The sequence below is a fragment of the Elephas maximus genome, chromosome 1, assembly GCF_024166365.1.
Source record: "Elephas maximus indicus isolate mEleMax1 chromosome 1, mEleMax1 primary haplotype, whole genome shotgun sequence".
Lineage (NCBI taxonomy): Eukaryota > Metazoa > Chordata > Mammalia > Proboscidea > Elephantidae > Elephas > Elephas maximus.
In genome coordinates this window covers 171,687,644-171,700,709 of record NC_064819.1, presented here as the reverse complement: position 1 = coordinate 171,700,709, position 13,066 = coordinate 171,687,644, and positions in this window count along the sequence as shown.

Here is a 13,066-nt window from a genome sequence, read left to right as displayed (position 1 = left end):
TTGTGGTGTTGGTGAAGAATATTGAATATACCATGGACTGCCAAAAGAATGAACAAGTCTGTCTTGGAAGAAGTGCGGCCAGAATGCTCCTTAGAAGCAAGGATGGCGAGACTGCGTCTTACATACTTTGGACATGTTGTCAGGAGGGATGAGTCCCTGGAGAAGGACATCATGCTTGGCAGAGTACAGGGTCAGCGGAAAAGAGGAAGACCCTCAGTGAGGTGGATTGACACAGTGGTTGCAACAATGAGCTCAAGCATAACAATGATTGTGAGGATGGTGCAGGACCGGGCAGTGTTTCATTCTGTTGTGCATGGGGTCGCTATGAGTCGGAACCGACTCAACAGTACAGTATAATAAATAATAATTCACTAAAGCAATGGCTTTTTTCTTAATTATTATTTGAGCTAGAAAGGTCAGATATTTTTGGATTTTAGAGCCTTCCTCAACTAACTCATTCTGCTCCTGTTCAGAAATATTAACCTTTGAACAACGTGAAAAATATAGTTATTAGGGGCGGAGGCAGGGGGAGGCTATATTTTATCTAGAAGATCCTATCAGAGGACAGATGACAACAAAAAGTGACATTCATAACATTACTAGTAATGCCAGCTTAAAAGACCTGAGAGAAGAGACAGACTTCAACACAAGAGATACTCCTTTATACACATGATCCCTGTACATACACAAGCAGTCCTTGGCCTTCCATGAAATTATAAGAACTTGCTACCACAACTTTATAGCTATAGAGGTTTATTCTGATTCAATTTTCCAATGCTATAAATAGATTCAGAAACCCTGGTGGCTAAGTGTTTAAGTGCTATGGCTGCTAACCAAAGGGTTGGCAGTTCAAATCCGCCAGGCGCTCCTTGGAAACTCTATGGGGCAGTTCTACTCTATCCTATAGGGTCGCTATGAGTCAGAATCGTCTCGATGGCACTGGGTTTGGTTTTTATAAAAAGATTCAAGAGACATTTTCACTTTGAATTTATTAAGCAGAAAAATATATTCCTATAAAGGTGAGATAGTTTGCTTCTAGACAGGATTTTGGAAAACTGATGGATTTCAGTGTTCTGGCTGTCCTTCCTTCCCAAATCTACTTAGGGAGTAGCTGCTGGGGCTGTGCAGGTCTGGAAGGTGGGAGGGAGGCTTCGAGCTCTGTTTGATGGCAACATTTGGGTGGAGACGCCTGGGGAAATCCGGATGGACTGCTTACCTCACCCCAAACACACACAACTCCCCAGACACAAAGGAAGGCTGGGGAAAGGCGGAGAGCCCTGAGACTTGAAATAGGATCCTTGGACAGTCCCTTCCCGGCCGCCCAGGGAGAACACAGCCTCAAAGTCTTCCTTGACCCCTTCTTCCAAACAGGGAGCTGGACGGATGACTGGAGTTCTCTTGGCCCCTAAGGCTGGGCAAGTGCTGGACTTGGCTGCAGAAGAGACCTGGGAGGTAGATGCTTTTATTATCTCTGATTTGAAGAAGAAATTGAGACAGAGAGTGATTGAGGAAATTGCCAGAGATCACAAAGTTGACAAGTGGTATTATAAGGTTTTAACCCAGGCAGTCCAACTTCAGAATCCATCTTACTATTCCCTCTCCTAGGCTGTTGTTTTGTTTACAGTGGCAAAAAAAAAAAAAAGGAAACTAAATGAATGCCCAAGGACAGGGAATGGCTGAATAAACTGTGGTACAGCCATACCATTGAGTAAACCAAAACTGAGTCTGTGCCGCAGAGTCAATTCCAATTTATAGCAACCCTATAGGACAGAGTAGAAATGCCCCGTATGATTTCCAAGGAGTAGCTGGTGGATTCAAACTGTAGACCTTTTGGTTAGCAGCCATAGCTCTTAACCACTGCACCACAAGGGCAGTATTGAATATCTTGCACAAATTAAATAAAGTAAGATAGATCTGTAACAGTAGCTTTAGAAAAATTTCCATCATCCATTCATTTAGAAAAGCAGAATATATAGTATGACCCAATTTTTCAAAACCAATGATAGAAAACACCATATATCTTCACATCCCTATATAATTATATGAGCATGGAAAAAGGTAAGAAAGGACAGAAGACCATGTTGTTAATACTGAAAATGGAGTTTTTATTCTTAATTCGTAAACTGAAAATTAATGACAATTCTTCTAACTATAAAAAAAAAAGTAAGAAATACACAAGCTCCTGATCTACTCAGTTGGGTATGTAATCAGACAACACCTGAGCCCATGGGATACAGGTTTGAACTGGAAAGTCTGCTTTACACTGAGAAACTGCAGGCTGCTGCTGTGTTCTTAACCCATTGCCATGGAGTTGATTCCGACTCCTAGTGACCCTATTCTTAGCCACTAAGAAAGTAGAACAGAAACTAGGAGTATATCTCTTAAGCAGACTATCTGCAAACTCCTTAAATCTGTTTCTTAGAGGCTAAATCCACCCCAGCGTGGGTGTGGACCGAGGTGGTGTGCTTGTATTTGTTTGTGTGAGCAGGAGTACACCTTTGTGTTTATTCTAACAATGCCACACTCTCCGTTGCTCTAGTCTAGCTGGAAAGGTTCTGGAAGGAGGGGACAAATAAATCAATTCAACAGGTCACTCTCAGCCACCTTAGGAAATCAGCTGGCTGCTCTGATTTCTTCATTAATGTCAAGAAAGGGAGAACAATGGTTCCCAGCCAATAAAAGCCCCACACAGTTCAAGATAAGAAAGAGTTAAGCAGATGATAATCGGTGCATTTAGCAGGCTTTCAAACATTTGGCTGCTTAATCATTTCTTTCTCACTGTGCACTGCTCAAACACACAGGGAATGTTTGGGGTGCCTTGGTCTTAGTAATGGGGGAAAGAAGGTGGTTTCTAGAAGCGGGTAGAAAGTGAAGGGGGAGGGATGGAGACAGAATTTACAAAGGTGGACAAGCCAGAGAGATTTCTCTGGCAAACCTTTCCTAGGAAATGAAAACATTTCTTAATTGCCATTAAGGAAATAGGTTAAACACAGTCTCACTAAGCCGATATAGACTAGCTGACAGATTAAGGCAGGGATGTCAGCAAGAATCATTTATTTCTAATATTATATGACAATAGATTTGTGGCCAACCCATTTAGTACTATTGTTTTGCAAGATAGCTGACTTTAACATTTTAAGTAACATTTTAATCATGGGTCACCGAACACAAAGGCTGAAATTATATACACTTGAACTTAATGATAAAGGGAGAGAGAACAAAGCTAATTTCAGATGTCTTATATTTCAATCCTTAGAAAAGAAAACAATAAATAAAAAGAGAAAAATACCTGTGGTGTTTCCTGAAACGGGTGAGTTTAGGAACTCAGGCTTGTATAAGTTGGTTTCAGAAACAGTTATGAGTAACCAAAATAATAACTATGGAGGATAATCCATACCCCTCTACTCAATGTGTTGGATCACAGAGAAACTTACAAGAATATAACAGGAATTGATTCACTTCTCTTTGATAAAAGAAAAATTTAATACAGACTTCTATGAATATGCAGACCGTGCTGTCTAAAAATTCTTGGTTTAATAAAAACCCATACCCAATAAGTTTCCCTTGTTGTTGCTGTTAAGTTGTGGTTGAATTGATTCCAACTCATGGCGACTCCATGCACGCAGAGTAGAACTGCTTCATAAGGTTTTAAGTCTGTGACCTTTCAGAAGCAGATTGCCAGGCCTGTCTTCTGAGGCACCTCTGGGTGGGTCTGAACCACAAACCTTTCAAGTGCTTAACCAGTCAAACTACCCAGTGACTCTGGAGATAGCCTTTAAAGAAAAAACCAAACCAAACCCGTTGCCATGGAGTCAATTCCAACTCACAGCAACCCTATAGCCTAAGATAAAAGCATGGTTTTCACCTCAACAGGGTTCTTTCTCATCGTTGCCTGACTATCATTCCATGTTTTCCTCCTCAGTCATTTTCCTTCTCACTCATTTTCCACAATATCACTTTCAAATCTCTATTCTCAAATTCCGGCTCTTCAATCTCAGAATATAACCTTATACACTATTTTACAGAGAAAATATAAACCACTAGATTACCCTCAGGTTTCTACCACCAAAATTTAAATTCAATGACGTCCTTACTTCTTCCTTGTGGCCTCAATGGAAGGAGTATCTAAAGGTGGCCACAGACTGGAGGACACTTATTCCCTTTTCTCCCTAAGACTGGGCAGATCCCTCTGCCAGGTGCTTCCTGAAGATCCTGGGATTTCTATCCTCATGGCACTTATCACAAAGCCACCTATTTACTTTTTTGCATATCTCAGTCTGTAAATTCCATGATGGCAGGAATTATTTCTGGCTTGTTTACATTTGTATTCTCTATGTAATGCCTTGCTCATAGAACTTGTTCAGTGCATTTTCTCAGAATGAAAGAATAAATAAATAAATTGTTCCAACGAAGTTAAACATAACATCCAAAAGTCTTGGCACTACCTGAACTTTGCTTTTACATTCTTTCTGAAATAAAGTTTCTTTCATATTTTTCTTATTATAAAAGCAATGTAATCTTATTGTGGAGAAAAAAAAAAAACAGGAAAAAATAAGGACAATGCTGGGGCCCTAATATATGGCATAAACAGAATACTAAACATAAGTAAAAAGCACACACAGCAGAAGATAAACTAGATAAATGGGATCTCTTGAAAATTAAACACTTATGCTCAACAAAAGACTTCTCCAAAAGAATAAAATGAGAATCTACAGTTGGAAAAAAAAACTTTGGCTACGACATATCCGAAGATGGTCTAAATTGCAAAAATTTATAGAAAACTTCAACACCTCAACGATAAAAAGATGAACAATCCAATTAAAAAATGGGCAAACGCTTCACCAGAGAAGACATTCAGACAGCTAACAAACATATGAAGAAATGCTTGTGATCATTAGCAATTAGAGATGCAAATCAAAACTACACTGAGATACCATCTCACCCCGACATTACTGGCACTAATCAAAAAAAAACAGAAAATAACAAATGTTGGTGAGGTTGTGGGGAGATTGGAAATTTTATACACTGCTGGTGGGAATGTAAAATGGTGCAACCACCATGGAAAACACTATGGTGCGTCCTCAAAAAGCTAAAGATAGTAATACCATAGCATTCAGCAACCCACTCCCAGGAATATACCCTAAAGAAATAAGACCAGTGACATGAATAGATATATGCACACCCATGTTCGCTGCAACATTATTCACAATAGCAAAGAGATGGAAACAACCTAAGTGAATGGATTAACACACTGTGGCACATACACACAACGGAATACTACGAGACGATAATAATGACAAATCCATGAAACATCTCACAACATGGAGGAATTTGGAGGACATTATGCTGAGTGAAATACGTCATCAGAAAAGGACAAATATTGTAGGAGATTACTATTATAAAGCAACAACAAAAGGTTTATACATAGAAAAAAATTCTTTGATGGTTTCCAGGGATGGGAGGGGAATGGAGGGGAAATTACCAAATAGATAGAAGACACATGTTAATACTGGTGAAGGGAAAAGCAATATGGGAGAAGTCAGCACAACATGACCAAGGCAAGAGAGGACACTGAGAGGAAAGCAAGAATAAAGGGCAAATATGGTAACTTTTTTTTTTATGGTAACTACCATAGCATAGACAATCCTGCAACAATAGTACTAGTAAATAACTTGTGAATGGATACATAGGTAGGTAGACACTCCAAGAGGTGTGGGAGGGTGTAAGGGAGCACACCTACTGGCAGATACAGGTTTGGTGGTGGATATTTCTACATACATGACTGTTGATTCTCCTCATATATTAATATAGACAATACTGCACACAAGGGACACAGTCAGAGAAACCTCTGAGACATAACCAGACGCCTCAGGATGAAGTTCCTAGGCTCGAAGACAAAGGACCATAGACTTGGGGGACATCTACATCAATTGGTACAACATAGTTCATAAAGGCAATGTTCTGTATCCTATTTTGGTAAGCAGTGTCTGGGGTCTTAAAAGCTTGCAAATGGCCATTTAAGAAACAACTAGTGGTCTCTTCCCGTCTGAAGGAAAGGAAAGGTAAGAAAACTAAAGACTCAAAGGAGCAATTAGTCCAGAGGCCTAATGGACCGCATGAACCACAGCCTATACCACCCTGAAGCCAGAAGAATTAGTTGGTGCCCTGCTACCACTACCAACTTCTCTGACTAGGACCACAACAGAAAGTCTCAGGCAGAGAGGGAGAAAAATGTAGGAGAAAAAAATCAAATTCACAGAAAAGACCAGGCTTACTGGTCTTACAGAGACTGGAGGAAGCCCCGAGACTATGGTCCTAAGACACCCTTCTGACCTGGAACTGAAGCCACTCCCGGAGACCACTTTCCAGCCAAATAACAGACAAGCACATAAAATAAACAACACCTGAGAGGAATGTGCTCCTAAGAACAATTAATAATACTAGATCAAAAGGGCAATACTTGCCCAAGAGCAAAGATGAAAAGCCAGGAAGGAGTAGAAAATCAGGACGAAAGGAAAAGGGAGCCCAGGGCAGAAATGGGGAGAGTGCTGGCACACTGGGAAATGAAACCAAGGCCATGAAATACTTTATGTACAAACTATCAAATGGCAATCTAACTTGCTCTGTAAACTTTTACCTAATGCACAATTAAAAAAAAAAAGCAACAGGGCAAGCCACAATCTGGGAGAAAATAGTCACAACACATATATCAAAAAAAAGACTTGTAACCAAGAACTTGTAACAAAGAACTCTCAAAACTCAGCAAGAAAACATACAAGTCAATTTAAAAGTGGGCAAAGGATCTAAGCAGACATTTGACCAAAGAAAATATAAATGGCCAATATATATATATGAAGTGCAACATCTTTAGTCATTAAGGAAATGCAAATTCAAACCATCACAATGAGACAGATACCACTATAAACACATGAGAATGGCTATAATTAAAAAAAAAAAAAAGCTGACTATACCAGGTGTTGTCAAGAATGTAAAGCAGCTGGAACTTTCATACCCTGTTGATCGAAGCATAACAGGGTACTACCACCACTTTGGAAAACAGTTTCACAATTCCTTAAAAAGTTAAATATAAACCTACCACACAATCTAGTCATTCCATGGTAGGTATTTACCAAAGAGAAATAAAAATATATATCCACAAAAAGACTTGGACATGAATGCTTGTAGTAGCTTTATTTCTAATAGCTAAAAATTGGAAATAACCCAAGGTGCCCATCAACAGGTGACTGGGTTGTGGTATATTCATATAATTAAATACAACTCAACAACATGAAGGAATAAACTCTTGATACAACAACATGGATGAATCTCAAAATCATCAGGCTCAGTGAAAAAAAAAAGACAAAAAACAGTATAGGCTACATGACTCCCTTTATATAAAATTCTAGAAAATGCTATTTATAGTGACAGAAAGCAGGTCAATGTTTACCTGGTGACAAAGGTGGCAGAAGGGATGGATTCATGGATTACAATGAGATTAATTTGGAGTACAAGTAAATTTAGGGGGGGATAGAAACATTTGTTATCTTGATTGAGGTAATGGTTTCACAGATTATACATATGTCAAAAATCATTAAATTATACAATTGAAATATGTGCAGATTTGTACACTTCAATCACACCTCAAAAAAGTTGAAAAGCAAAAGTGGGATAACAACATACCTACTATGTTTTAAGTGAATATTGTAAACAAGTTCTATATAATACCTAATTTCTGTACCATGTTTTAGTGTTCCATTACATGAATGTACTCTGATTTATTTAACCAAACCCTTGTTATTGAACATTCAAGGTGCTCTCAACTGTTCGCTATTACAAACCGTAGACAACAGTATTTTCAGGGAGAGATCACTTATAATTTTCAGTTACATTAATTTAGTTGTTTAGAATACCACACTTCTGAAGAAAAGGTCCAAAGTTAAAATTTAGCTCCATAGCTATGAACTTGGATTTAACCTTAGTCTTGGGTTGCTGCTCTAAAAATATATGCAGCTGAACCAAAAGGCACCAGACCAGCTCAAGATGAGGATAAATTAGCAAAAACCAGCCCCAGCAGAAGAGGAAGAAGCGTATGCTAAATTCCCAGCCCACACACATCTTCTCTGAATGTAAATAACAATACATGTAAACAGATTTCAAAGATCCATGAAAGAAAAAATATTTATTGCAGATATTCAATATGTATTTCGGGGTGGAAGGGTGACAAACGTGACAGAGGGTTGGATTAATGGATTACAAAGAGATTAATATGGAGTACAAGTAAATTTAGGAGGGGGGGCTAATGAATATTTTTATTAGAGCTCTCCAAGGAGCCTAAGATCTCAACTCTATCATTGCTGAAAGCTGATCTTGCACTGAGCAAAGTGCATTAAGTACCTGAGTTCCCTCTTTGCAAACCCACACCTGGAAATCATGCTGACTGCCACTTGTCAGAATGGCCTAAAACCCATGGGTTCGAGAGGGCAACTGGTCAACAGAGCAGCCAAAGGACATTTCACAAGGGTAAGGAAGTAAGAATATATGCAATACTTCCCTTCTGCCAGAAAAAAAAAAAAAAAAAAAATTTTAGGGATGTATTTATTGTTCAGTTGGAAGATATTCCCAGAATGATGCAAGCAAAACCACTAGATAGAAGCATAAACATTATTTAATGCTTATCTGGCACTCTTAAGAAAAAAATCATCAACTGTTCTCTCATTCTCCACCCCGCCACCAACTCCTTCCTGGTCCCCCACCAGTCTGTACTTTACTTTCCACGCAGTCTGTACTTTACAACTCTTTCTCTCCCTGCCTGCTGGAGCAGACCTCTTCCTTCATGCCAAAACTGCCCTTTGAAGTCCGCCCTCCCATTAGGGCTTTGGTGTAGGTATTCAGACTGATCACACGAGCCCAGCAGAATTCCTGGACCATCCACGTTCTGTCGTATACAGTTGTTTCATGTGGCCTGTGATTTACAATCTTAATTAATGCTCAAAAGAAGACGAGCACATCTTTGGTGGAGTTTTTCCCCCCTTCTTTCTACAAAACAGGACTCTTGGGGTTTCCGTGGACATTGTGCAGGATGGTTTTGCCAAACGGAATGAAGCACACTTAATACTTTTCCTTTATAACCTTTGCCATAAATCAGCTGGCACTCCGTTTGCACAAGTGCAGCGATTAATGTCCTGCCCCTCCCCCAGCACTTCCCGAATTTTAAACAGAGTAGAAATAAACTGAGGGTGAGCAGAGCCAGCGGGCCCAGTAAATCAGTTTGATGAGATCTGAATAGATCACATAGGACTTATTGTGGAGAAATAAGGTGGATGGTGGGGGATCTGACTTTCAGCAGCATGGAAGGAGGGGGAGCCCAGGGCTGTTAACGCTGTGGAGAGAAAGGATGGAAGTTGCTGTGGGTGATGCTCAAACTCTGACACATGTCTTGGGTAAAAACACCACATCTTGCATTCTCTTTCCCATTTGCAGAAACTTAACTGCTGTGACTCGTTTAGAGTTAGCACTGTTTCCTGTCTGTGGTTTTGCTGTTCCATGTTTTCCCACAAATGGGGATCTTTCTGTTTGCCTCTTCTCGTCCATGACTGTCTTGGTCTGCATTCATTCTTATTCCATCACCTCCCTTCTACAACTATACATCAAGTAGTTCTCTCTATATGATAGGAAAAATAAATACCCACATCTCTAAGGGATGGACTAAGTAAAAAAACTAATCATCAAGTTATACCCATTGGGTGCTCGGACAGTCAGCCGCTGCTCAGGTCACCCTTCACCATCACTAACAAGCAAGAAATTTACACCCCTCCCTCCCCTCCACTGCATTAGAGGAAAAAATACTGTTAGTTTTTTTGGTTCTTGAATCAAATACAAAAATAGGATTCTTCCTGCACCAAAAACTACAATTACAATAATAATAATAATAATAAAAACTCTCAAATTGTCTGATTATATATTTCCTCAAGGTCATTAACAAAGAAAAGGATACCATTATAGGTGCCTCTGATAGTAGGGCTCTTAGGCATTTTAGAATTTGAAGGAAGATTGTGAAAGGAAATAAATGAAGACGCTGAAAGAAAATAAAAGAATGCCTTTGTAATGTTTCACTTAATTTACGAAATGTATGAGGTCTGTTTCAGAACTTCTGAGTCCCCTCTCTAAGATTACCAACTTTTAGTCATGTTTATTATTCTTATTACTCTCTCTGATGAAACACCAGAAGGAACATTAGGTTAGTATGTTATAAGGCCAGCTGACTTTCTGGGAAAATTCTGCCTAAGAATCCTATTAACTCCCCAAGCAGTACCTATCTGATAGTAAGAAGATGTACAATAGTGCCATGTTATTATACCATTGAGTCTTTGGTTATGGAAGGATAACAGATAATCCTTTTCTCTTAAAAGAGAAATGAAAATTACTCTCTTACTTATATCTTTTCTGTCAATTGAGCCTGAACATGCTAAGCAGCCACTTAGTTTCATACTGAAATATTTCTTCTAAGAAGCAGATTTAAGGCTTAGATATTCCAAATCTCAGCTTCAACTGAAAAACAATTCAAAAAAGATGCACAGTTCCAAGCTTGCATCACGATGAGTACTAAATACTAAGTAAATATTTTTAAGTTGAAAAAATTGCCAGATAATTAAACGTGAGGAATGTCAGTGACATTCCTTCTATGATAAATAATTCAGACCTCTTGTGCTTCTGAATTATTTTGTACTATGGACTGTGTTAAGCAGATGGTGTAAAAGTTCATGAATTCAATCACACAAAGGAACACAGATGTGGGAGGGTCTAAACTACACAATAACAATTTTGCATTTTAACATTTAAGCCTTTACCACTTTTTCAAACTTAACATAAGGTCTCCATCTCCACTGTTCCTCCCCTTCTTTTCTTCTTTTAAATGTAAAGAAGTTGATTGATAACATATTTCAGCTGTACCAGATAGCTCAGAAATGGTGTGCTTATTTAAAAAGTCTCGAGTATATACAACACTGTTGTTGTGGGGTGCCATAGAATTGATTTCAGCTCATAGCAACCCCATGTGACAGAGTACAACTCCCTCACGGGTAATTTTTGGCTGTAATCTTTACAAAAGCAGATTGCCAGGTCTTTCTCTCATGGGGCTGCTGAATAGGTGCAAACTGCTGACCTTTAGGTTAGCAGCCCAGTGCTCAACCACTGTGCCACCGTGGCTCCTTATATACAGCATTCCTTACTTTAAAATCATCTTTTTTTTTTTGCAGAAGTTGAAGATGCTCTGCCTTGCAGAGATAAGAAATGGAATATGCAGCAGACAGGAAAATGTGAGATTCATTCCCAAGAGCTAGATCTCAAGCAACCACCATGCTTTGCACATAATCATTTCTTTGCAACATTAAATATACATATATATTTGTGTGTGTGCATATATATGTATATATGTACACACATACGTACATTTTTTTTAACCAGCATGGATATATTACTGCAATTACATATCCTAATTGCAGATCTGATGCTAAGAAGAAAGAGGAATTTCACTACCTCTACTTCTAGAACATGGCAAATAAGCGGCTGAATAGCTGAGCTAAATACTGTCATACATTTGTGTGTTCGCTCCCTTCCTCCTTTCATGGGAAAACCAGTGCTTTTATTTGTACTCTAACCCATTGCCGTTGAGTCGATTCCGATTCACAGCGACCCTACAGGACAGAGTAGAACTGCCCCATAGGGTTTCCAAGGAGCAGCTGGTGGATTCAAACTGCTGACCTTTTGGTTAACAGCAAAGCTCTTAACCACTGCACCACCAGGGCTCCATTTGTACTCTACTGGATAGAAAAAGAGAGACTCAGATTTGCTGAAATGTGAAAAGCTCCATACCTTCCGGGGCTTCTTTCACTGGACAGATTACTAAGAATGAAGAAAATAGTCGTTTGAACTTATAGCATAATGACATTTTCAAATGTCACATGTCTGTCTTATAAGAAAATCATTTCCTTCTATGGAAGATCAGTTTAAAATTTCGACTACGATCTGTCATTATTATCATACCAAGCAAATAGAATCAGATGTCTTGAGTATTTTTAATCCTTTGAATAAAAAGGATTAATACTAATTAGGTGGGGGAAAAGGTTATCTGTTGTGTAAAACAAATAATAAAAAAAATTTTTTTTATACAATCATGTAAATCAATTTTTTGAAGGCCAAATGTCCTTGAATATTTGAAGAAAGCTACAGCCACAGCGGAAACCCTGGTGGCATAGTGGTTAAGAGCTACAGCTGCTAACCAAAGGGTTGGCAGTTCGAATCTGCCAGGCGCTCCCTGGAAACTCTATGGGGCAGTTCTACTCTGTCCTATAGGGTCAGTATGAGTCGGAAACGACTGGATGGCACTGGGTTTGGTTTTCGGTTTTTTATGGCCATAGCCATTGGTACGCACTCTTGAATTTAATTTCAGGAGTTCATCGACACAGAGCATCCTTCACACCGAGAGACCCACACTAGGCACAAAAGGGATCAAACGGGCTTCAGGAACACTTAGGAAACAAACATTTGTGTCCCAGATTGATTTTTCTGAATCTTCTATCAGTAAAAAAGTCTATTCTTATGGACTGAAGCTTCAGCTGAGATGAGTTGGAGTCAGATACCAGCAGATTCCACCAGTTTGAGTCTTGACCTGCCATAGGCAATGTGGCCTATGCAAGTCACTTAAACCAGCCTTCGTTTCCTTGTTTGTAACATGGGGACAGCAGTAGATTCCTTAATAGGTGAGACTAAAAGATACTTTATAGAAAAATAAAAGGATAAGGATTAAAATAAATAATTTCAATAAAAGTGCCTTTTATACTAGCAAATATCATATAGATACAAGGTATTGTTATTACTGGTTCGTGAACTTTACAAAACTTGTTTTCCATGTAGATGCCTTCTTCTCATAGAATTCACATCTGTAATAGTCACTGTATCACATACTCTTATAAAAGGGCCTGAGAAGCACAGGAGACAATGTGGTATCACGAGGGATGGAAACTTTTTTACAACTTGCCCTGATACTAGAATTTATAATCCGTAACTA